The sequence below is a fragment of the Oryzias latipes genome, chromosome 6 (genome assembly GCF_053564925.1).
Source record: "Oryzias latipes strain Hd-rR chromosome 6, Olatipes_Hd-rR_3.1".
Classification (NCBI taxonomy): Eukaryota; Metazoa; Chordata; class Actinopteri; order Beloniformes; family Adrianichthyidae; genus Oryzias; species Oryzias latipes.
This window is the reverse complement of record NC_136242.1, coordinates 12,539,111-12,559,820: the sequence shown is the minus strand read 5'-3', so window position 1 is coordinate 12,559,820 and position 20,710 is coordinate 12,539,111. Positions and strand designations below refer to the sequence as shown.

The following is a 20,710-nucleotide window of genomic DNA, read 5'->3' as shown; positions in this document are numbered from 1 at the left end:
GTTGCAGTCAATTACATATACAAAATGAAAACAACATTAGGTCTTGCTATGTAGATGTTTCATATGTCAAATATTGTCAACAAAGCCTACATCCATGACATGCTCACATTTGACCTGATTGAATTATGTTTTTATACTTCATTTTTAGCTGCTGCCATGTTTCTTTTAATTCCTGCAGGATTGCATCTACATGAAAATGAAATCAGGGACATTGAATTAGATTAATGTAACAATTACTTTTTGGAAACACAATTTTCTAGCACTGCTTACTTTCTTAATCCCATATAAACCTATACCACTTGATCAATACAGGGGTAGTGTTGCAGTGTGTGTGTGCTGAGCGGGGTGCAATCCACGAGGGACAAGGGGAGGGGCGATTGCAGGTGCAGATGGGGGGGGGTGGGGTGAGCACGGATGAGGAGGACGGAGAAGGTGTCATTCCCAGAATAACTGCTTTGGAGTCATTCTTATTCCGCTCTGGAGGTTGAGGGTTTCCAACGGGAAGTGAACCCCGAAGGAGAATTCCCTTCAGCCCTGAAGGAAATCTCCCCTGCGCTTTTGACCACGCACGGTCGGAAAGACGAGAGAAAAGAAGGAAGTCTTTGCGCAGCGAAAGGTTCAACAGTAGACAAAAGTTCACTTTTAAAAACACAATTGCATGTATTAATATTAAAATGACCAACGTTTGCTAGAGGGGAAGGTTAACAAAAAAGTCCTCTAAACATTACCGACGTTAAATGCATTTTCCCCCAGATTGGTTCTGTACACTATGCAGCATTTCATGCATTTACACCAGGAATGACACTTCAAAAGTACACCTAAATATCACCATTTTTTATTTCACACCTTACGCTATTTAAAAAGTTATTACAGTCAATATTTATAACAATGATTTAAATGCAAACTTAGGCATTAACTTGAGCAGCTATGTTTCCCACGCTAACTGTCTCTGTTTTGCAGATGCAGCGGTGTTGCTTTTCTTCTGGAATATGTTCTCATATTCACTGCAACTCTGCAGCAGCACGTCAAGTTCAGCTGGCGAAAAATACGCAGACCTCTTTGTTTTCACGGTTGCCATGGTGACTCGTGATATCTGCGCTCCATTGATAATGGCTTCTTATAGACGCGGTGCGCACGCTCACCTCCGAATCAGTCCACTCAGAGTTGATTGATCTAAAGCGGATCAGCTGCTCTGAAACTGAAAACTCAGAGTTGTCAATCTCTCGATTGACCAACTCAGAGTTCAGGTTTGACCTCAGAGTTGGTTGAACCTCCTTTGTGAAACAGGCCCCTGGTGGAGTAACTGGAGCTTATTGTTGGGGAGGGGGGGGCTTGGAAGATGACCAGAGCACCATTTTACTTGTGCAATGGCACAACAAACAAATAGCTTAACTGAAATCATACTGACAGCTTCAGTCAAGTCATCGCCCGACGTGGGGCTCGAACCCACGACCCTGAGATTAAGAGTCTCATGCTCTACCGACTGAGCTAGCCAGGCATGAAAGTCTTTCAGAGCCCTTGAAGAAAAAAAAACAAGGTACTAATCCAATGAGATGTGAACGACACATCTATTGCGTTTACAGCTGAGTACGTTCAACCTTCTGGTGAAATTGTTTTGGCGCATGCAACAAGATAGCGAAGATTATCAGATAACAGCTCACTTGTGCAAATATGATGTCTGAAAGATTGTGCAAAATGGTGGCCATAAAAGCCGAAAGAGGCACTCGAATGTGACGGAAGATGAGATGTTTTCTGTGAAAGACAAGGTGAGGGTAAGCTTTGGGTCTAGAAACAGGGTGATTGTTGACTGTGTCTTATGGGATTTTCATGATTTGCAGTGTGGGTTGGCTAATTGCTCATTTTAGCAATGTGGAAGTGACCAAAAGCCGAGCTAGCTAGGAGTCGAACCTAGAATCTTCTGATCCGTAGTCAGATGCGTTATCCATTGCGCCACTAGCCCCATGCGTTTGTATTCACGTGGCCCGCAGAGCGCAAAGATCCTCTTTTGCTTTTTCAGCCAATGAAAGGCAAAGGTCCATTTGCCAAAGAAAAAAGACAGTCAGCCCACCTTAAGTGAAAGCTCTTCCTTCGAGCCGGAATTGAACCAGCGACCTAAGGATACCTGTCCCGCTTCATCTACAGTCCTCCGCTCTACCATCTGAGCTATCGAAGGGAATGGAGCAGTAGTTTTCCAGGCCTCTTTATGGATATACCATGTCCCACAGACTCCTTGAAAGGGACCCATTGTGACTCAGGCCTTCTGCTAACAGGGGATGCTAGTGCGACACTGAACCATCAAAGGCAAGATTTGGTGAAATGTCTTGTCTTGAGCAAGCATCTGTGACTTGGTGTACCTTGATAACATCACTCCCTATATGCAGTTTAGCTAATTTGGTTCTTAGTTCTTGCTAGTCATTGATGTTTTTCCCCTATCCCAAGGTTCTGCTAAAGAGAGGTGTAAGCCTCTGTCTCCTTCATGCAATGCAGCTTGCTGAGGAATTCTGTGTCCATACAAACATTTTTCAATGATCTTTTTGCAAAGAATCGGCATGTTTCATAATGATTGCTGAACATTGACAGGCACGTTAAGAACTACTCATTTAAGGATCATCAAACACCTTTAGTGATTCTTAGCAACCAATTCCTGGTGGAGTAACTGAAGCTTATTGGGGGGGGGGGCTTGGAGGATGACCAGAGCACCATTTTACTTGTGCAATGGCACAACAAACAAATAGCTTAACTGAAATCATACTGACAGCTTCAGTCAAGTCATCGGCCGACGTGGGGCTCGAACCCACGACCCTGAGATTAAGAGTCTCTTGCTCTACCGACTGAGCTAGCCAGGCATGAAAGTCTTTCACAGCCCTTGAAGAAAAAAAAACAAGGTACTAATCCAATGAGGTGAACGACACATCTATTGCGTTTACAGCTGAGTACGTTCAACCTTCTGGTGAAATTGTTTTGGCGCATGCAACAAGATAGCGAAGATTATCAGATAACAGCTCACTTGTGCAAATATGATGTCTGAAAGATTGTGCAAAATGTTGGCCATAAAAGCCGAAAGAGGCACTCGAATGTGACGGAAGATGAGATCTTTTCTGTGATAGACAAGGTGAGGGTAAGCTTTGGGTCTAGAAACAGGGTGATTGTTGAGTGTGTCTTATGGGATTTTCACGATTTGCAGTGTGGGTTGGCTAATTGCTCATTTTAGCAATGTGGAAGTGACCAAAAGCCGAGCTAGCTAGGAGTCGAACCTAGAATCTTCTGATCCGTAGTCAGATGCGTTATCCATTGCGCCACTAGCCCCATGCGTTTGTATTCACGTGGCCCGCAGAGCGCAAAGATCCTCTTTTGCTTTTTCAGCCAATGAAAGGCAAAGGTCCATTTGCCAAAGAAAAAAGACAGTCAGCCCACCTTAAGTGAAAGCTCTTCCTTCGAGCCGGAATTGAACCAGCGACCTAAGGATACCTGTCCCGCTTCATCTACAGTCCTCCGCTCTACCATCTGAGCTATCGAAGGGAATGGAGCAGTAGTTTTCCAGGCCTCTTTATGGATATACCATGTCCCACAGACTCCTTGAAAGGGACCCATTGTGACTCAGGCCTTCTGCTAACAGGGGATGCTAGTGCGACACTGAACCATCAAAGGCAAGATTTGGTGAAATGTCTTGTCTTGAGCAAGCATCTGTGACTTGGTGTACCTTGATAACATCACTCCCTATATGCAGTTTAGCTAATTTGGTTCTTAGTTCTTGCTAGTCATTGATGTTTTTCCCCTATCCCAAGGTTCTGCTAAAGAGAGGTGTAAGCCTCTGTCTCCTTCATGCAATGCAGCTTGCTGAGGAATTCTGTGTCCATACAAACATTTTTCAATGATCTTTTTGCAAAGAATCGGCATGTTTCATAATGATTGCTGAACATTGACAGGCACGTTAAGAACTACTCATTTAAGTATCATCAAACACCTTTAGTGATTCTTAGCAACCAATTCCTGGTGGAGTAACTGAAGCTTATTGGGGGGGGGGGGGCTTGGAGGATGACCAGAGCACCATTTTACTTGTGCAATGGCACAACAAACAAATAGCTTAACTGAAATCATACTGACAGCTTCAGTCAAGTCATCGGCCGACGTGGGGCTCGAACCCACGACCCTGAGATTAAGAGTCTCATGCTCTACCGACTGAGCTAGCCAGGCATGAAAGTCTTTCAGAGCCCTTGAAGAAAAAAAAACAAGGTATTAATCCAATGAGATGTGAACGACACATCTATTGCGTTTACAGCTGAGTTCGTTCAACCTTCTGGTGAAATTGTTTTGGCGCATGCAACAAGATAGCGAAGATTATCAGATAACAGCTCACTTGTGCAAATATGATGTCTGAAAGATTGTGCAAAATGATGGCCATAAAAGCCGAAAGAGGCACTCGAATGTGACGGAAGATGAGATCTTTTCTGTGAAAGACAAGGTGAGGGTAAGCTTTGGGTCTAGAAACAGGGTGATTGTTGAGTGTGTCTTATGGGATTTTCATGATTTGCAGTGTGGGTTGGCCAATTGCTCATTTTAGCAATGTGGAAGTGACCAAAAGCCGAGCTAGCTAGGAGTCGAACCTAGAATCTTCTGATCCGTAGTCAGATGCGTTATCCATTGCGCCACTAGCCCCATGCGTTTGTATTCACGTGGCCCGCAGAGCGCAAAGATCCTCTTTTGCTTTTTCAGCCAATGAAAGGCAAAGGTCCATTTGCCCAAGAAAAAAGACAGTCAGCCCACCTTAAGTGAAAGCTCTTCCTTCGAGCCGGAATTGAACCAGCGACCTAAGGATACCTGTCCCGCTTCATCTACAGTCCTCCGCTCTACCATCTGAGCTATCGAAGGGAATGGAGCAGTAGTTTTCCAGGCCTCTTTATGGATATACCATGTCCCACAGACTCCTTGAAAGGGACCCATTGTGACTCAGGCCTTCTGCTAACAGGGGATGCTAGTGCGACACTGAACCATCAAAGGCAAGATTTGGTGAAATGTCTTGTCTTGAGCAAGCATCTGTGACTTGGTGTACCTTGATAACATCACTCCCTATATGCAGTTTAGCTAATTTGGTTCTTAGTTCTTGCTAGTCATTGATGTTTTTCCCCTATCCCAAGGTTGTGCTAAAGAGAGGTGTAAGCCTCTGTCTCCTTCATCCAATGCAGCTTGCTGAGGAATTCTGTGTCCATACAAACATTTTTCAATGATCTTTTTGCAAAGAATCGGCATGTTTCATAATGATTGCTGAACATTGACAGGCACGTTAAGAACTACTCATTTAAGGATCATCAAACACCTTTAGTGATTCTTAGCAACCAATTCCTGGTGGAGTAACTGAAGCTTATTGGGGGGGGGGGGCTTGGAAGATGACCAGAGCACCATTTTACTTGTGCTTTTGCAATGGCACAACAAACAAATAGCTTAACTGAAATCATACTGACAGCTTCAGTCAAGTCATCGCCCGACGTGGGGCTCGAACCCACGACCCTGAGATTAAGAGTCTCATGCTCTACCGACTGAGCTAGCCAGGCATGAAAGTCTTTCACAGCCCTTGAAGAAAAAAAAAACAAGGTACTAATCCAATGAGATGTGAACGACACATCTATTGCGTTTACAGCTGAGTACGTTCAACCTTCTGGTGAAATTGTTTTGGCGCATGCAACAAGATAGCGAAGATTATCAGATAACAGCTCACTTGTGCAAATATGATGTCTGAAAGATTGTGCAAAATGGTGGCCATAAAAGCCGAAAGAGGCACTCGAATGTGACGGAAGATGAGATCTTTTCTGTGAAAGACAAGGTGAGGGTAAGCTTTGGGTCTAGAAACAGGGTGATTGTTGAGTGTGTCTTATGGGATTTTCATGATTTGCAGTGTGGGTTGGCTAATTGCTCATTTTAGCAATGTGGAAGTGACCAAAAGCCGAGCTAGCTAGGAGTCGAACCTAGAATCTTCTGATCCGTAGTCAGATGCGTTATCCATTGCGCCACTAGCCCCATGCTTTTGTATTCACGTGGCCCGCAGAGCGCAAAGATCCTCTTTTGCTTTTTCAGCCAATGAAAGGCAAAGGTCCATTTGCCAAAGAAAAAAGACAGTCAGCCCACCTTAAGTGAAAGCTCTTCCTTCGAGCCGGAATTGAACCAGCGACCTAAGGATACCTGTCCCGCTTCATCTACAGTCCTCCGCTCTACCATCTGAGCTATCGAAGGGAATGGAGCTGTAGTTTTCCAGGCCTCTTTATGGATATACCATGTCCCACAGACTCCTTGAAAGGGACCCATTGTGACTCAGGCCTTCTGCTAACAGGGGATGCTAGTGCGACACTGAACCATCAAAGGCAAGATTTGGTGAAATGTCTTGTCTTGAGCAAGCATCTGTGACTTGGTGTACCTTGATAACATCACTCCCTATATGCAGTTTAGCTAATTTGGTTCTTAGTTCTTGCTAGTCATTGATGTTTTTCCCCTATCCCAAGGTTGTGCTAAAGAGAGGTGTAAGCCTCTGTCTCCTTCATCCAATGCAGCTTGCTGAGGAATTCTGTGTCCATACAAACATTTTTCAATGATCTTTTTGCAAAGAATCGGCATGTTTCATAATGATTGCTGAACATTGACAGGCACGTTAAGAACTACTCATTTAAGGATCATCAAACACCTTTAGTGATTCTTAGCAACCAATTCCTGGTGGAGTAACTGAAGCTTATTGGGGGGGGGGGCTTGGAAGATGACCAGAGCACCATTTTACTTGTGCTTTTGCAATGGCACAACAAACAAATAGCTTAACTGAAATCATACTGACAGCTTCAGTCAAGTCATCGCCCGACGTGGGGCTCGAACCCACGACCCTGAGATTAAGAGTCTCATGCTCTACCGACTGAGCTAGCCAGGCATGAAAGTCTTTCAGAGACCTTGAAGAAAAAAAAACAAGGTACTAATTCAATGAGATGTGAACGACACATCTATTGCGTTTACAGCTGAGAACATTCAACCTTCTGGTGAAATTGTTTTGGCGCATGCAACAAGATAGCAAAGATTATCAGATAACAGCTCACTTGTGCAAATATGATGTCTGAAAGATTGTGCAAAATGGTGGCCATAAAAGCCGAAAGAGGCACTCGAATGTGACGGAAGATGAGATCTTTTCTGTGAAAGACAAGGTGAGGGTAAGCTTTGGGTCTAGAAACAGGGTGATTGTTGAGTGTGTCTTATGGGATTTTCATGATTTGCAGTGTGGGTTGGCTAATTGCTCATTTTAGCAATGTGGAAGTGACCAAAAGCCGAGCTAGCTAGGAGTCGAACCTAGAATCTTCTGATCCGTAGTCAGATGCGTTATCCATTGCGCCACTAGCCCCATGCGTTTGTATTCACGTGGCCCGCAGAGCGCAAAGATCCTCTTTTGCTTTTTCAGCCAATGAAAGGCAAAGGTCCATTTGCCAAAGAAAAAAGACAGTCAGCCCACCTTAAGTGAAAGCTCTTCCTTCGAGCCGGAATTGAACCAGCGACCTAAGGATACCTGTCCCGCTTCATCTACAGTCCTCCGCTCTACCATCTGAGCTATCGATGGGAATGGAGCAGTAGTTTTCCAGGCATCTTTATGGATATACGATGTCCCACAGACTCCTTGAAAGGGACCCATTGTGACTCAGGCCTTCTGCTAACAGGGGATGCTAGTGCGACACTGAACCATCAAAGGCAAGATTTGGTGAAATGTCTTGTCTTGAGCAAGCATCTGTGACTTGGTGTACCTTGATAACATCACTCCCTATATGCAGTTTAGCTAATTTGGTTCTTAGTTCTTGCTAGTCATTGATGTTTTTCCCCTATCCCAAGGTTCTGCTAAAGAGAGGTGTAAGCCTCTGTCTCCTTCATCCAATGCAGCTTGCTGAGGAATTCTGTGTCCATACAAACATTTTTCAATGATCTTTTTGCAAAGAATTGGCATGTTTCATAATGATTGCTGAACATTGACAGGCACGTTAAGAACTACTCATTTAAGTATCATCAAACACCTTTAGTGATTCTTAGCAACCAATTCCTGGTGGAGTAACTGGAGCTTATTGTTGGGGAGGGGGGGGCTTGGAAGATGACCAGAGCACCATTTTACTTGTGTAATGGCACAACAAACAAATAGCTTAACTGAAATCATACTGACAGCTTCAGTCAAGTCATCGCCCGACGTGGGGCTCGAACCCACGACCCTGAGATTAAGAGTCTCATGCTCTACCGACTGAGCTAGCCAGGCATGAAAGTCTTTCAGAGCCCTTGAAGAAAAAAAACAAGGTACTAATCCAATGAGATGTGAACGACACATCTATTGCGTTTACAGCTGAGTACGTTCAACCTTCTGGTGAAATTGTTTTGGCGCATGCAACAAGATAGCGAAGATTATCAGATAACAGCTCACTTGTGCAAATATGATGTCTGAAAGATTGTGCAAAATGGTGGCCATAAAAGCCGAAAGAGGCACTCGAATGTGACGGAAGATGAGATCTTTTCTGTGAAAGACAAGGTGAGGGTAAGCTTTGGGTCTAGAAACAGGGTGATTGTTGAGTGTGTCTTATGGGATTTTCATGATTTGCAGTGTGGGTTGGCTAATTGCTCATTTTAGCAATGTGGAAGTGACCAAAAGCCGAGCTAGCTAGGAGTCGAACCTAGAATCTTCTGATCCGTAGTCAGATGCGTTATCCATTGCGCCACTAGCCCCATGCGTTTGTATTCACGTGGCCCGCAGAGCGCAAAGATCCTCTTTTGCTTTTTCAGCCAATGAAAGGCAAAGGTCCATTTGCCAAAGAAAAAAGACAGTCAGCCCACCTTAAGTGAAAGCTCTTCCTTCGAGCCGGAATTGAACCAGCGACCTAAGGATACCTGTCCCGCTTCATCTACAGTCCTCCGCTCTACCATCTGAGCTATCGAAGGGAATGGAGCAGTAGTTTTCCAGGCCTCTTTATGGATATACCATGTCCCACAGACTCCTTGAAAGGGACCCATTGTGACTCAGGCCTTCTGCTAACAGGGGATGCTAGTGCGACACTGAACCATCAAAGGCAAGATTTGGTGAAATGTCTTGTCTTGAGCAAGCATCTGTGACTTGGTGTACCTTGATAACATCACTCCCCATATGCAGTTTAGCTAATTTGGTTCTTAGTTCTTGCTAGTCATTGATGTTTTTCCCCTATCCCAAGGTTGTGCTAAAGAGAGGTGTAAGCCTCTGTCTCCTTCATCCAATGCAGCTTGCTGAGGAATTCTGTGTCCATACAAACATTTTTCAATGATCTTTTTGCAAAGAATCGGCATGTTTCATAATGATTGCTGAACATTGACAGGCACGTTAAGAACTACTCATTTAAGGATCATCAAACACCTTTAGTGATTCTTAGCAACCAATTCCTGGTGGAGTAACTGAAGCTTATTGGGGGGGGGGGGGCTTGGAAGATGACCAGAGCACCATTTTACTTGTGCTTTTGCAATGGCACAACAAACAAATAGCTTAACTGAAATCATACTGACAGCTTCAGTCAAGTCATCGCCCGACGTGGGGCTCGAACCCACGACCCTGAGATTAAGAGTCTCATGCTCTACCGACTGAGCTAGCCAGGCATGAAAGTCTTTCAGAGACCTTGAAGAAAAAAAAACAAGGTACTAATCCAATGAGATGTGAACGACACATCTATTGCGTTTACAGCTGAGAACATTCAACCTTCTGGTGAAATTGTTTTGGCGCATGCAACAAGATAGCAAAGATTATCAGATAACAGCTCACTTGTGCAAATATGATGTCTGAAAGATTGTGCAAAATGGTGGCCATAAAAGCCGAAAGAGGCACTCGAATGTGACGGAAGATGAGATCTTTTCTGTGAAAGACAAGGTGAGGGTAAGCTTTGGGTCTAGAAACAGGGTGATTGTTGAGTGTGTCTTATGGGATTTTCATGATTTGCAGTGTGGGTTGGCTAATTGCTCATTTTAGCAATGTGGAAGTGACCAAAAGCCGAGCTAGCTAGGAGTCGAACCTAGAATCTTCTGATCTGTAGTCAGATGCGTTATCCATTGCGCCACTAGCCCCATGTGTTTGTATTCACGTGGCGCGCAGAGCGCAAAGATCCTCTTTTGCTTTTTCAGCCAATGAAAGGCAAAGGTCCATTTGCCAAAGAAAAAAGACAGTCAGCCCACCTTAAGTGAAAGCTCTTCCTTCGAGCCGGATTTGAACCAGCGACCTAAGGATACCTGTCCCGCTTCATCTACAGTCCTCCGCTCTACCATCTGAGCTATCGAAGGGAATGGAGCAGTAGTTTTCCAGGCATCTTTATGGATATACCATGTCCCACAGACTCCTTGAAAGGGACCCATTGTGACTCAGGCCTTCTGCTAACAGGGGATGCTAGTGCGACACTGAACCATCAAAGGCAAGATTTGGTGAAATGTCTTGTCTTGAGCAAGCATCTGTGACTTGGTGTACCTTGATAACATCACTCCCTATATGCAGTTTAGCTAATTTGGTTCTTAGTTCTTGCTAGTCATTGATGTTTTTCCCCTATCCCAAGGTTCTGCTAAAGAGAGGTGTATGCCTCTGTCTCCTTCATCCAATGCAGCTTGCTGAGGAATTCTGTGTCCATACAAACATTTTTCAATGATCTTTTTGCAAAGAATCGGCATGTTTCATAATGATTGCTGAACATTGACAGGCACGTTAAGAACTACTCATTTAAGGATCATCAAACACCTTTAGTGATTCTTAGCAACCAATTCCTGGTGGAGTAACTGAAGCTTATTGGGGGGGGGGGGGGGGGGGGGGGGGCTTGGAGGATGACCAGAGCACCATTTTACTTGTGCAATGGCACAACAAACAAATAGCTTAACTGAAATCATACTGACAGCTTCAGTCAAGTCATCGCCCGACGTGGGGCTCGAACCAACGACCCTGAGATTAAGAGTCTCATGCTCTACCGACTGAGCTAGCCAGGCATGAAAGTCTTTCAGAGCCCTTGAAGAAAAAAAAACAAGGTACTAATCCAATGAGATGTGAACGACACATCTATTGCGTTTACAGCTGAGTACGTTCAACCTTCTGGTGAAATTGTTTTGGCGCCTGCAACAAGATAGCGAAGATTATCAGATAACAGCTCACTTGTGCAAATATGATGTCTGAAAGATTGTGCAAAATGGTGGCCATAAAAGCCGAAAGAGGCACTGGAATGTGACGGAAGATGAGATCTTTTCTGTGATAGACAAGGTGAGGGTAAGCTTTGGGTCTAGAAACAGGGTGATTGTTGAGTGTGTCTTATGGGATTTTCATGATTTGCAGTGTGGGTTGGCTAATTGCTCATTTTAGCAATGTGGAAGTGACCAAAAGCCGAGCTAGCTAGGAGTCGAACCTAGAATCTTCTGATCCGTAGTCAGATGCGTTATCCATTGCGCCACTAGCCCCATGCGTTTGTATTCACGTGGCCCGCAGAGCGCAAAGATCCTCTTTTGCTTTTTCAGCCAATGAAAGGCAAAGGTCCATTTGCCAAAGAAAAAAGACAGTCAGCCCACCTTAAGTGAAAGCTCTTCCTTCGAGCCGGAATTGAACCAGCGACCTAAGGATACCTGTCCCGCTTCATCTACAGTCCTCTGCTCTACCATCTGAGCTATCGAAGGGAATGGAGCTGTAGTTTTCCAGGCCTCTTTATGGATATACCATGTCCCACAGACTCCTTGAAAGGGACCCATTGTGACTCAGGCCTTCTGCTAACAGGGGATGCTAGTGCGACACTGAACCATCAAAGGCAAGATTTGGTGAAATGTCTTGTCTTGAGCAAGCATCTGTGACTTGGTGTACCTTGATAACATCACTACCTATATGCAGTTTAGCTAATTTGGTTCTTAGTTCTTGCTAGTCATTGATGTTTTTCCCCTATCCCAAGGTTCTGCTAAAGAGAGGTGTAAGCCTCTGTCTCCTTCATGCAATGCAGCTTGCTGAGGAATTCTGTGTCCATACAAACATTTTTCAATGATCTTTTTGCAAAGAATCGGCATGTTTCATGATTGCTGAACATTGACAGGCACGTTAAGAACTACTCATTTAAGGATCATCAAACACCTTTAGTGATTCTTAGCAACCATTTCCTGGTGGATTAACTGAAGCTTATTGGGGGGGGGGGCTTGGAGGATGACCAGAGCACCATTTTACTTGTGCAATGGCACAACAAACAAATAGCTTAACTGAAATCATACTGACAGCTTCAGTCAAGTCATCGGCCGACGTGGGGCTCGAACCCACGACCCTGAGATTAAGAGTCTCATGCTCTACCGACTGAGCTAGCCAGGCATGAAAGTCTTTCAGAGCCCTTGAAGAAAAAAAAACAAGGTACTAATCCAATGAGATGTGAACGACACATCTATTGCGTTTACAGCTGAGAACATTCAACCTTCTGGTGAAATTGTTTTGGCGCATGCAACAAGATAGCGAAGATTATCAGATAACAGCTCACTTGTGCAAATATGATGTCTGAAAGATTGTGCAAAATGGTGGCCATAAAAGCCGAAAGAGGCAATCGAATGTGACGGAAGATGAGATCTTTTCTGTGAAAGACAAGGTGAGGGTAAGCTTTGGGTCTAGAAACAGGGTGATTGTTGAGTGTGTCTTATGGGATTTTCATGATTTGCAGTGTGGGTTGGCTAATTGCTCATTTTAGCAATGTGGAAGTGACCAAAAGCCGAGCTAGCTAGGAGTCGAACCTAGAATCTTCTGATCCGTAGTCAGATGCGTTATCCATTGCGCCACTAGCCCCATGCGTTTGTATGCACGTGGCCCGCAGAGCGCAAAGATCCTCTTTTGCTTTTTCAGCCAATGAAAGGCAAAGGTCCATTTGCCAAAGAAAAAAGACAGTCAGCCCACCTTAAGTGAAAGCTCTTCCTTCGAGCCGGAATTGAACCAGCGACCTAAGGATACCTGTCCCGCTTCATCTACAGTCCTCCGCTCTACCATCTGAGCTATCGAAGGGAATGGAGCAGTAGTTTTCCAGGCCTCTTTATGGATATACCATGTCCCACAGACTCCTTGAAAGGGACCCATTGTGACTCAGGCCTTCTGCTAACAGGGGATGCTAGTGCGACACTGAACCATCAAAGGCAAGATTTGGTGAAATGTCTTGTCTTGAGCAAGCATCTGTGACTTGGTGTACCTTGATAACATCACTCCCTATATGCAGTTTAGCTAATTTGGTTCTTAGTTCTTGCTAGTCATTGATGTTTTTCCCCTATCCCAAGGTTCTGCTAAAGAGAGGTGTAAGCCTCTGTCTCCTTCATCCAATGCAGCTTGCTGAGGAATTCTGTGTCCATACAAACATTTTTCAATGATCTTTTTGCAAAGAATTGGCATGTTTCATAATGATTGCTGAACATTGACAGGCACGCTAAGAACTACTCATTTAAGGATCATCAAACACCTTTAGTGATTCTTAGCAAACAATTCCTGGTGGAGTAACTGAAGCTTATTGGGGGGGGGGGGCTTGGAAGATGACCAGAGCACCATTTTACTTGTGCTTTTGCAATGGCACAACAAACAAATAGCTTAACTGAAATCATACTGACAGCTTCAGTCAAGTCATCGCCCGACGTGGGGCTCGAACCCACGACCCTGAGATTAAGAGTCTCATGCTCTACCGACTGAGCTAGCCAGGCATGAAAGTCTTTCAGAGACCTTGAAGAAAAAAAAACAAGGTACTAATCCAATGAGATGTGAACGACACATCTATTGCGTTTACAGCTGAGAACATTCAACCTTCTGGTGAAATTGTTTTGGCGCATGCAACAAGATAGCAAAGATTATCAGATAACAGCTCACTTGTGCAAATATGATGTCTGAAAGATTGTGCAAAATGGTGGCCATAAAAGCCGAAAGAGGCACTCGAATGTGACGGAAGATGAGATGTTTTCTGTGAAAGACAAGGTGAGGGTAAGCTTTGGGTCTAGAAACAGGGTGATTGTTGAGTGTGTCTTATGGGATTTTCATGATTTGCAGTGTGGGTTGGCTAATTGCTCATTTTAGCAATGTGGAAGTGACCAAAAGCCGAGCTAGCTAGGAGTCGAACCTAGAATCTTCTGATCCGTAGTCAGATGCGTTATCCATTGCGCCACTAGCCCCATGCGTTTGTATTCACGTGGCCCGCAGAGCGCAAAGATCCTCTTTTGCTTTTTCAGCCAATGAAAGGCAAAGGTCCATTTGCCAAAGAAAAAAGACAGTCAGCCCACCTTAAGTGAAAGCTCTTCCTTTGAGCCGGAATTGAACCAGCGACCTAAGGATACCTGTCCCGCTTCATCTACAGTCCTCCGCTCTACCATCTGAGCTATCGAAGGGAATGGAGCAGTAGTTTTCCAGGCCTCTTTATGGATATACCATGTCCCACAGACTCCTTGAAAGGGACCCATTGTGACTCAGGCCTTCTGCTAACAGGGGATGCTAGTGCGACACTGAACCATTAAAGGCAAGATTTGGTGAAATGTCTTGTCTTGAGCAAGCATCTGTGACTTGGTGTACCTTGATAACATCACTCCCTATATGCAGTTTAGCTAATTTGGTTCTTAGTTCTTGCTAGTCATTGATGTTTTTCCCCTATCCCAAGGTTGTGCTAAAGAGAGGTGTAAGCCTCTGTCTCCTTCATCCAATGCAGCTTGCTGAGGAATTCTGTGTCCATACAAACATTTTTCAATGATCTTTTTGCAAAGAATCGGCATGTTTCATAATGATTGCTGAACATTGACAGGCACGTTAAGAACTACTCATTTAAGGATCATCAAACACCTTTAGTGATTCTTAGCAACCAATTCCTGGTGGAGTAACTGAAGCTTATTGGGGGGGGGGGCTTGGAGGATGACCAGAGCACCATTTTACTTGTGCAATGGCACAACAAACAAATAGCTTAACTGAAATCATACTGACAGCTTCAGTCAAGTCATCGGCCGACGTGGGGCTCGAACCCACGACCCTGAGATTAAGAGTCTCATGCTCTACCGACTGAGCTAGCCAGGCATGAAAGTCTTTCAGAGCCCTTGAAGAAAAAAAAACAAGGTACTAATCCAATGAGATGTGAACGACACATCTATTGCGTTTACAGCTGAGTACATTCAACCTTCTGGTGAAATTGTTTTGGCGCATGCAACAAGATAGCGAAGATTATCAGATAACAGCTCACTTGTGCAAATATGATGTCTGAAAGATTGTGCAAAATAGTGGCCATAAAAGCGGAAAGAGGCACTCGAATGTGACGGAAGATGAGATCTTTTCTGTGAAAGACAAGGTGAGGGTAAGCTTTGGGTCTAGAAACAGGGTGATTGTTGAGTGTGTCTTATGGGATTTTCATGATTTGCAGTGTGGGTTGGCTAATTGCTCATTTTAGCAATGTGGAAGTGACCAAAAGCCGAGCTAGCTAGGAGTCGAACCTAGAATCTTCTGATCCGTAGTCAGATGCGTTATCCATTGCGCCACTAGCCCCATGCGTTTGTATTCACGTGGCCCGCAGAGCGCAAAGATCCTCTTTTGCTTTTTCAGCCAATGAAAGGCAAAGGTCCATTTGCCAAAGAAAAAAGACAGTCAGCCCACCTTAAGTGAAAGCTCTTCCTTCGAGCCGGATTTGAACCAGTGACCTAAGGATACCTGTCCCGCTTCATCTACAGTCCTCCGCTCTACCATCTGAGCTATCGAAGGGAATGGAGCAGTAGTTTTCCAGGCCTCTTTATGGATATACCATGTCCCACAGACTCCTTGAAAGGGACCCATTGTGACTCAGGCCTTCTGCTAACAGGGGATGCTAGTGCGACACTGAACCATCAAAGGCAAGATTTGGTGAAATGTCTTGTCTTGAGCAAGCATCTGTGACTTGGTGTACCTTGATAACATCACTCCCTATATGCAGTTTAGCTAATTTGGTTCTTAGTTCTTGCTAGTCATTGATGTTTTTCCCCTATCCCAAGGTTGTGCTAAAGAGAGGTGTAAGCCTCTGTCTCCTTCATCCAATGCAGCTTGCTGAGGAATTCTGTGTCCATACAAACATTTTTCAATGATCTTTTTGCAAAGAATCGGCATGTTTCATAATGATTGCTGAACATTGACAGGCATGTTAAGAACTACTCATTTAAGGATCATCAAACACCTTTAGTGATTCTTAGCAACCAATTCCTGGTGGAGTAACTGAAGCTTATTGGGGGGGGGGGGGGGGGGGGGGCTTTGAGGATGACCAGAGCACCATTTTACTTGTGCAATGGCACAACAAACAAATAGCTTAACTGAAATCATACTGACAGCTTCAGTCAAGTCATCGGCCGACGTGGGGCTCGAACCCACGACCCTGAGATTAAGAGTCTCATGCTCTACCGACTGAGCTAGCCAGGCATGAAAGTCTTTCAGAGCCCTTGAAGAAAAAAAAACAAGGTACTAATCCAATGAGATGTGAACGACACATCTATTGCGTTTACAGCTGAGTTCGTTCAACCTTCTGGTGAAATTGTTTTGGCGCATGCAACAAGATAGCGAAGATTATCAGATAACAGCTCACTTGTGCAAATATGATGTCTGAAAGATTGTGCAAAATGGTGGCCATAAAAGCCGAAAGAGGCACTGGAATGTGACGGAAGATGAGATGTTTTCTGTGAAAGACAAGGTGAGGGTAAGCTTTGGGTCTAGAAACAGGGTGATTGTTGAGTGTGTCTTATGGGATTTTCATGATTTGCAGTGTGGGTTGGCTAATTGCTCATTTTAGCAATGTGGAAGTGACCAAAAGCCGAGCTAGCTAGGAGTCGAACCTAGAATCTTCTGATCCGTAGTCAGATGCGTTATCCATTGCGCCACTAGCCCCATGCGTTTGTATTCACGTGGCCCGCAGAGCGCAAAGATCCTCTTTTGCTTTTTCAGCCAATGAAAGGCAAAGGTCCATTTGCCAAAGAAAAAAGACAGTCAGCCCACCTTAAGTGAAAGCTCTTCCTTCGAGCCGGAATTGAACCAGCGACCTAAGGATACCTGTCCCGCTTCATCTACAGTCCTCCGCTCTACTATCTGAGCTATCGAAGGGAATGGAGCAGTAGTTTTCCAGGCCTCTTTATGGATATACCATGTCCCACAGACTCCTTGAAAGGGACCCATTGTGACTCAGGCCTTCTGCTAACAGGGGATGCTAGTGCGACACTGAACCATCAAAGGCAAGATTTGGTGAAATGTCTTGTCTTGAGCAAGCATCTGTGACTTGGTGTACCTTGATAACATCACTCCCTATATGCAGTTTAGCTAATTTGGTTCTTAGTTCTTGCTAGTCATTGATGTTTTTCCCCTATCCCAAGGTTCTGCTAAAGAGAGGTGTAAGCCTCTGTCTCCTTCATGCAATGCAGCTTGCTGAGGAATTCTGTGTCCATACAAACATTTTTCAATGATCTTTTTGCAAAGAATCGGCATGTTTCATAATGATTGCTGAACATTGACAGGCACGTTAAGAACTACTCATTTAAGGATCATCAAACACCTTTAGTGATTCTTAGCAACCAATTCCTGGTGGAGTAACTGAAGCTTATTGGGGGGGGGGGGGGCTTGGAGGATGACCAGAGCACCATTTTACTTGTGCAATGGCACAACAAACAAATAGCTTAACTGAAATCATACTGACAGCTTCAGTCAAGTCATCGCCCGACGTGGGGCTCGAACCCACGACCCTGAGATTAAGAGTCTCATGCTCTACCGACTGAGCTAGCCAGGCATGAAAGTCTTTCACAGCCCTTGAAGAAAAAAAAACAAGGTACTAATCCAATGAGATGTGAACGACACATCTATTGCGTTTACAGCTGAGTTCGTTCAACCTTCTGGTGAAATTGTTTTGGCGCATGCAACAAGATAGCGAAGATTATCAGATAACAGCTCACTTGTGCAAATATGATGTCTGAAAGATTGTGCAAAATGGTGGCCATAAAAGCCGAAAGAGGCACTCGAATGTGACGGAAGATGAGATCTTTTCTGTGAAAGACAAGGTGAGGGTAAGCTTTGGGTCTAGAAACAGGGTGATTGTTGAGTGTGTCTTATGGGATTTTCATGATTTGCAGTGTGGGTTGGCTAATTGCTCATTTTAGCAATGTGGAAGTGACCAAAAGCCGAGCTAGCTAGGAGTCGAACCTAGAATCTTCTGATCCGTAGTCAGATGCGTTATCCATTGCGCCACTAGCCCCATGCGTTTGTATTCACGTGGCCCGCAGAGCGCAAAGATCCTCTTTTGCTTTTTCAGCCAATGAAAGGCAAAGGTCCATTTGCCAAAGAAAAAAGACAGTCAGCCCACCTTAAGTGAAAGCTCTTCCTTCGAGCCGGAATTTAACCAGCGACCTAAGGATACCTGTCCCGCTTCATCTACAGTCCTCCGCTCTACCATCTGAGCTATCGAAGGGAATGGAGCAGTAGTTTTCCAGGCCTCTTTATGGATATACCATGTCCCACAGACTCCTTGAAAGGGACCCATTGTGACTCAGGCCTTCTGCTAACAGGGGATGCTAGTGCGACACTGAACCATCAAAGGCAAGATTTGGTGAAATGTCTTGTCTTGAGCAAGCATCTGTGACTTGGTGTACCTTGATAACATCACTCCCTATATGCAGTTTAGCTAATTTGGTTCTTAGTTCTTGCTAGTCATTGATGTTTTTCCCCTATCCCAAGGTTCTGCTAAAGAGAGGTGTAAGCCTCTGTCTCCTTCATCCAATGCAGCTTGCTGAGGAATTCTGTGTCCATACAAACATTTCTCAATGATCTTTTTGCAAAGAATTGGCATGTTTCATAATGATTGCTGAACATTGACAGGCACGTTAAGAACTACTCATTTAAGGATCATCAAACACCTTTAGTGATTCTTAGCAACCAATTCCTGGTGGAGTAACTGAAGCTTATTGTTGGGGAGGGGGGGGCTTGGAAGATGACCAGAGCACCATTTTACTTGTGCAATGGCACAACAAACAAATAGCTTAACTGAAATCATACTGACAGCTTCAGTCAAGTCATCGCCCGACGTGGGGCTCGAACCCACGACCCTGAGATTAAGAGTCTCATGCTCTACCGACTGAGCTAGCCAGGCATGAAAGTCTTTCAGAGCCCTTGAAGAAAAAAAAACAAGGTACTAATCCAATGAGATGTGAACGACACATCTATTGCGTTTACAGCTGAGTTCGTTCAACCTTCTGGTGAAATTGTTTTGGCGCATGCAACAAGATAGCGAAGATTATCAGATAACAGCTCACTTGTGCAAATATAATGTCTGAAAGATTGTGCAAAATGGTGGCCATAAAAGCCGAAAGAGGCACTCGAATGTGACGGAAGATGAGATCTTTTCTGTGAAAGACAAGGTGAGGGTAAGCTTTGGGTCTAGAAACAGGGTGATTGTTGAGTGTGTCTTATGGGATTTTCATGATTTGCAGTGTGGGTTGGCTAATTGCTCATTTTAGCAATGTGGAAGTGACCAAAAGCCGAGCTAGCTAGGAGTTGAGCCTAGAATCTTCTGATCCGTAGTCAGATGCGTTATCCATTGCGCCACTAGCCCCATGCGTTTGTATTCACGTGGCCCGCAGAGCGCAAAGATCCTCTTTTGCTTTTTCAGCCAATGAAAGGCAAAGGTCCATTTGCCAAAGAAAAAAGACAGTCAGCCCACCTTAAGTGAAAGCTCTTCCTTCGAGCCGGAATTGAACCAGCGACCTAAGGATACCTGTCCCGCTTCATCTACAGTCCTCCGCTCTACCATCTGAGCTATCGAAGGGAATGGAGCAGTAGTTTTCCAGGCCTCTTTATGGATATACCATGTCCCACAGACTCCTTGAAAGGGACCCATTGTGACTCAGGCCTTCTGCTAACAGGGGATGCTAGTGCGACACTGAACCATCAAAGGCAAGATTTGGTGAAATGTCTTGTCTTGAGCAAGCATCTGTGACTTGGTGTACCTTGATAACATCACTCCCTATATGCAGTTTAGCTAATTTGGTTCTTAGTTCTTGCTAGTCATTGATGTTTTTCCCCTATCCCAAGGTTCTGCTAAAGAGAGGTGTAAGCCTCTGTCTCCTTCATGCAATGCAGCTTGCTGAGGAATTCTGTGTCCATACAAACATTTTTCGATGATCTTTTTGCAAAGAATCGGCATGTTTCATAATGATTGCTGAACATTGACAGGCACGTTAAGAACTACTCATTTAAGGATCATCAAACACCTTTAGTGATTCTTAGCAACCAATTCCTGGTGGAGTAACTGAAGCTTATTGGGGGGGGGGGGGGGGGGGGGCTTGGAGGATGACCAGAGCACCATTTTACTTGTGCAATGGCACAACAAACAAATAGCTTAACTGAAATCATACTGACAGCTTCAGTCAAGTCATCGCCCGACGTGGGGCTCGAACCCACGACCCTGAGATTAAGAGTCTCATGCTCTACCGACTGAGCTAGCCAGGCATGAAAGTCTTTCAGAGCCCTTGAAGAAAAAAAAACAAGGTACTAATCCAATGAGATGTGAACGACACATCTATTGCGTTTACAGCTGAGTTCGTTCAACCTTCTGGTGAAATTGTTTTGGCGCATGCAACAAGATAGCGAAGATTATCAGATAACAGCTCACTTGTGGAAATATGATGTCTGAAAGATTGTGCAAAATGGTGGCCATAAAAGCCGAAAGAGGCACTCAAATGTGACGGAAGATGAGATCTTTTCTGTGAAAGACAA

General features: G+C 44.5%; 38 non-coding genes across 38 annotated transcripts; all 38 read right to left on the bottom strand.

Moving 5' to 3' along the window:
• Positions 1–1,425: 1,425 nt before the first annotated feature.
• On the bottom strand, positions 1,426–1,498 carry trnak-cuu (transfer RNA lysine (anticodon CUU)). The gene has a single exon. It is a non-coding gene; the product is annotated as a tRNA-Lys (tRNA).
• Positions 1,499–1,887: 389 nt separating this feature from the next.
• On the bottom strand, positions 1,888–1,960 carry trnar-acg (transfer RNA arginine (anticodon ACG)). Its single transcript has one exon. It is a non-coding gene; the product is annotated as a tRNA-Arg (tRNA).
• A 124-nt stretch (positions 1,961–2,084) lies between these two features.
• Positions 2,085–2,173, bottom strand: trnay-gua (transfer RNA tyrosine (anticodon GUA)). Its single transcript is given in 2 exon segments — positions 2,085–2,120; positions 2,137–2,173. It is a non-coding gene; the product is annotated as a tRNA-Tyr (tRNA).
• A 600-nt stretch (positions 2,174–2,773) lies between these two features.
• trnak-cuu (transfer RNA lysine (anticodon CUU)) lies at positions 2,774–2,846 on the bottom strand. Its single transcript has one exon. It is a non-coding gene; the product is annotated as a tRNA-Lys (tRNA).
• A 387-nt stretch (positions 2,847–3,233) lies between these two features.
• Positions 3,234–3,306, bottom strand: trnar-acg (transfer RNA arginine (anticodon ACG)). The gene has a single exon. It is a non-coding gene; the product is annotated as a tRNA-Arg (tRNA).
• Positions 3,307–3,430: 124 nt separating this feature from the next.
• On the bottom strand, positions 3,431–3,519 carry trnay-gua (transfer RNA tyrosine (anticodon GUA)). The gene is given in 2 exon segments: positions 3,431–3,466; positions 3,483–3,519. It is a non-coding gene; the product is annotated as a tRNA-Tyr (tRNA).
• Positions 3,520–4,121: 602 nt separating this feature from the next.
• On the bottom strand, positions 4,122–4,194 carry trnak-cuu (transfer RNA lysine (anticodon CUU)). The gene has a single exon. It is a non-coding gene; the product is annotated as a tRNA-Lys (tRNA).
• Positions 4,195–4,583: 389 nt separating this feature from the next.
• Positions 4,584–4,656, bottom strand: trnar-acg (transfer RNA arginine (anticodon ACG)). The gene has a single exon. It is a non-coding gene; the product is annotated as a tRNA-Arg (tRNA).
• A 124-nt stretch (positions 4,657–4,780) lies between these two features.
• On the bottom strand, positions 4,781–4,869 carry trnay-gua (transfer RNA tyrosine (anticodon GUA)). The gene is given in 2 exon segments: positions 4,781–4,816; positions 4,833–4,869. It is a non-coding gene; the product is annotated as a tRNA-Tyr (tRNA).
• Positions 4,870–5,476: 607 nt separating this feature from the next.
• Positions 5,477–5,549, bottom strand: trnak-cuu (transfer RNA lysine (anticodon CUU)). Its single transcript has one exon. It is a non-coding gene; the product is annotated as a tRNA-Lys (tRNA).
• A 390-nt stretch (positions 5,550–5,939) lies between these two features.
• trnar-acg (transfer RNA arginine (anticodon ACG)) lies at positions 5,940–6,012 on the bottom strand. The gene has a single exon. It is a non-coding gene; the product is annotated as a tRNA-Arg (tRNA).
• Positions 6,013–6,136: 124 nt separating this feature from the next.
• Positions 6,137–6,225, bottom strand: trnay-gua (transfer RNA tyrosine (anticodon GUA)). The gene is given in 2 exon segments: positions 6,137–6,172; positions 6,189–6,225. It is a non-coding gene; the product is annotated as a tRNA-Tyr (tRNA).
• A 606-nt stretch (positions 6,226–6,831) lies between these two features.
• On the bottom strand, positions 6,832–6,904 carry trnak-cuu (transfer RNA lysine (anticodon CUU)). The gene has a single exon. It is a non-coding gene; the product is annotated as a tRNA-Lys (tRNA).
• A 389-nt stretch (positions 6,905–7,293) lies between these two features.
• On the bottom strand, positions 7,294–7,366 carry trnar-acg (transfer RNA arginine (anticodon ACG)). Its single transcript has one exon. It is a non-coding gene; the product is annotated as a tRNA-Arg (tRNA).
• An 818-nt stretch (positions 7,367–8,184) lies between these two features.
• trnak-cuu (transfer RNA lysine (anticodon CUU)) lies at positions 8,185–8,257 on the bottom strand. The gene has a single exon. It is a non-coding gene; the product is annotated as a tRNA-Lys (tRNA).
• A 388-nt stretch (positions 8,258–8,645) lies between these two features.
• Positions 8,646–8,718, bottom strand: trnar-acg (transfer RNA arginine (anticodon ACG)). The gene has a single exon. It is a non-coding gene; the product is annotated as a tRNA-Arg (tRNA).
• A 124-nt stretch (positions 8,719–8,842) lies between these two features.
• Positions 8,843–8,931, bottom strand: trnay-gua (transfer RNA tyrosine (anticodon GUA)). The gene is given in 2 exon segments: positions 8,843–8,878; positions 8,895–8,931. It is a non-coding gene; the product is annotated as a tRNA-Tyr (tRNA).
• A 608-nt stretch (positions 8,932–9,539) lies between these two features.
• On the bottom strand, positions 9,540–9,612 carry trnak-cuu (transfer RNA lysine (anticodon CUU)). Its single transcript has one exon. It is a non-coding gene; the product is annotated as a tRNA-Lys (tRNA).
• A 389-nt stretch (positions 9,613–10,001) lies between these two features.
• On the bottom strand, positions 10,002–10,074 carry trnac-aca (transfer RNA cysteine (anticodon ACA)). The gene has a single exon. It is a non-coding gene; the product is annotated as a tRNA-Cys (tRNA).
• A 124-nt stretch (positions 10,075–10,198) lies between these two features.
• Positions 10,199–10,287, bottom strand: trnay-gua (transfer RNA tyrosine (anticodon GUA)). The gene is given in 2 exon segments: positions 10,199–10,234; positions 10,251–10,287. It is a non-coding gene; the product is annotated as a tRNA-Tyr (tRNA).
• Positions 10,288–10,901: 614 nt separating this feature from the next.
• trnak-cuu (transfer RNA lysine (anticodon CUU)) lies at positions 10,902–10,974 on the bottom strand. Its single transcript has one exon. It is a non-coding gene; the product is annotated as a tRNA-Lys (tRNA).
• Positions 10,975–11,363: 389 nt separating this feature from the next.
• Positions 11,364–11,436, bottom strand: trnar-acg (transfer RNA arginine (anticodon ACG)). The gene has a single exon. It is a non-coding gene; the product is annotated as a tRNA-Arg (tRNA).
• A 124-nt stretch (positions 11,437–11,560) lies between these two features.
• Positions 11,561–11,649, bottom strand: trnay-gua (transfer RNA tyrosine (anticodon GUA)). The gene is given in 2 exon segments: positions 11,561–11,596; positions 11,613–11,649. It is a non-coding gene; the product is annotated as a tRNA-Tyr (tRNA).
• Positions 11,650–12,246: 597 nt separating this feature from the next.
• Positions 12,247–12,319, bottom strand: trnak-cuu (transfer RNA lysine (anticodon CUU)). The gene has a single exon. It is a non-coding gene; the product is annotated as a tRNA-Lys (tRNA).
• A 389-nt stretch (positions 12,320–12,708) lies between these two features.
• Positions 12,709–12,781, bottom strand: trnar-acg (transfer RNA arginine (anticodon ACG)). The gene has a single exon. It is a non-coding gene; the product is annotated as a tRNA-Arg (tRNA).
• A 124-nt stretch (positions 12,782–12,905) lies between these two features.
• Positions 12,906–12,994, bottom strand: trnay-gua (transfer RNA tyrosine (anticodon GUA)). Its single transcript is given in 2 exon segments — positions 12,906–12,941; positions 12,958–12,994. It is a non-coding gene; the product is annotated as a tRNA-Tyr (tRNA).
• A 607-nt stretch (positions 12,995–13,601) lies between these two features.
• On the bottom strand, positions 13,602–13,674 carry trnak-cuu (transfer RNA lysine (anticodon CUU)). Its single transcript has one exon. It is a non-coding gene; the product is annotated as a tRNA-Lys (tRNA).
• A 389-nt stretch (positions 13,675–14,063) lies between these two features.
• Positions 14,064–14,136, bottom strand: trnar-acg (transfer RNA arginine (anticodon ACG)). Its single transcript has one exon. It is a non-coding gene; the product is annotated as a tRNA-Arg (tRNA).
• An 813-nt stretch (positions 14,137–14,949) lies between these two features.
• trnak-cuu (transfer RNA lysine (anticodon CUU)) lies at positions 14,950–15,022 on the bottom strand. Its single transcript has one exon. It is a non-coding gene; the product is annotated as a tRNA-Lys (tRNA).
• Positions 15,023–15,411: 389 nt separating this feature from the next.
• trnar-acg (transfer RNA arginine (anticodon ACG)) lies at positions 15,412–15,484 on the bottom strand. Its single transcript has one exon. It is a non-coding gene; the product is annotated as a tRNA-Arg (tRNA).
• Positions 15,485–16,308: 824 nt separating this feature from the next.
• Positions 16,309–16,381, bottom strand: trnak-cuu (transfer RNA lysine (anticodon CUU)). Its single transcript has one exon. It is a non-coding gene; the product is annotated as a tRNA-Lys (tRNA).
• A 389-nt stretch (positions 16,382–16,770) lies between these two features.
• On the bottom strand, positions 16,771–16,843 carry trnar-acg (transfer RNA arginine (anticodon ACG)). Its single transcript has one exon. It is a non-coding gene; the product is annotated as a tRNA-Arg (tRNA).
• Positions 16,844–17,659: 816 nt separating this feature from the next.
• trnak-cuu (transfer RNA lysine (anticodon CUU)) lies at positions 17,660–17,732 on the bottom strand. The gene has a single exon. It is a non-coding gene; the product is annotated as a tRNA-Lys (tRNA).
• A 389-nt stretch (positions 17,733–18,121) lies between these two features.
• Positions 18,122–18,194, bottom strand: trnar-acg (transfer RNA arginine (anticodon ACG)). The gene has a single exon. It is a non-coding gene; the product is annotated as a tRNA-Arg (tRNA).
• Positions 18,195–19,012: 818 nt separating this feature from the next.
• trnak-cuu (transfer RNA lysine (anticodon CUU)) lies at positions 19,013–19,085 on the bottom strand. Its single transcript has one exon. It is a non-coding gene; the product is annotated as a tRNA-Lys (tRNA).
• Positions 19,086–19,474: 389 nt separating this feature from the next.
• trnar-acg (transfer RNA arginine (anticodon ACG)) lies at positions 19,475–19,547 on the bottom strand. The gene has a single exon. It is a non-coding gene; the product is annotated as a tRNA-Arg (tRNA).
• Positions 19,548–19,671: 124 nt separating this feature from the next.
• trnay-gua (transfer RNA tyrosine (anticodon GUA)) lies at positions 19,672–19,760 on the bottom strand. The gene is given in 2 exon segments: positions 19,672–19,707; positions 19,724–19,760. It is a non-coding gene; the product is annotated as a tRNA-Tyr (tRNA).
• A 610-nt stretch (positions 19,761–20,370) lies between these two features.
• On the bottom strand, positions 20,371–20,443 carry trnak-cuu (transfer RNA lysine (anticodon CUU)). Its single transcript has one exon. It is a non-coding gene; the product is annotated as a tRNA-Lys (tRNA).
• Positions 20,444–20,710: the final 267 nt, after the last annotated feature.